This window comes from Tenrec ecaudatus, chromosome 18 (genome assembly GCF_050624435.1).
Source record: "Tenrec ecaudatus isolate mTenEca1 chromosome 18, mTenEca1.hap1, whole genome shotgun sequence".
Lineage (NCBI taxonomy): Eukaryota > Metazoa > Chordata > Mammalia > Afrosoricida > Tenrecidae > Tenrec > Tenrec ecaudatus.
Window position 1 is genome coordinate 17,256,623 of NC_134547.1, and position 784 is coordinate 17,257,406.

Genomic DNA, 784 nt, shown 5'->3' on the forward strand with positions numbered 1-784 from the left:
GACGGGGACCCCTCGTGCCTGGCTTCCAGGGGCCACCCGTGAAGGTCTGACCAGGGTGTCCCAGGGCCTGGGGAAGGCGGAGGAGGGTGCAGAGGCCCGAGAGGCATAGGAAAAACGGAGGGCCCAGCAGTGGGCAGGAGCCCATGGGAGAAGGGAGTGGGGAGACAGGATCACAGAGCCTGTGAAGGGAGGGTGGTGGCATAGGGAAGGGGTACAGCAGAAGGGGAGCGTAGAGAGGGGGATTGTGGGGCAGTGAAAGGCGAGGCATGAATGAGGTGGGAGAGGCTAGTGCTGGGCAGGTACGGAGGGAGTGACCGGTGTGGAGGCTTCACGCTGGCAGGAGGGAGGTGTCAGGCAGAGTTGGAGGGGGAGGCCAGCTCTGGGGGAGGGGAGGGCCAGAGGCTGGCCGGCTGCTGGGCCTCCTGGGGTGGCAGGAGGGTGTCCCGCAGGTCTGTTGCTCGGAGGCCGTGACTGTCTCTCGTCATCCAGGCCCGATCTCTTCCTGTCTAATCCTGTCAGGGCTCCACCTCGGTCTGGGCCACAGACCTCCGTAACTCGCTTCTGCACTCTGACTAAGCCCCGTGGCCTCAGTCTGACTCAAGGGCCGTCTCCCTCTTATCCTCCCCAGCAGAACACGTGGGTCACGGAGAGTTGGGAGTCGTCTCATTCCTTAGGGCAGGATCCACGAGGGGCTTCAAAAAGCCTGTGGGAGAAGCCCACCCTTTTGAACTTTTTATTGTGGAACAGGTACAGGCTTACAGAGCAGACCATTCGCTTCCCAGTC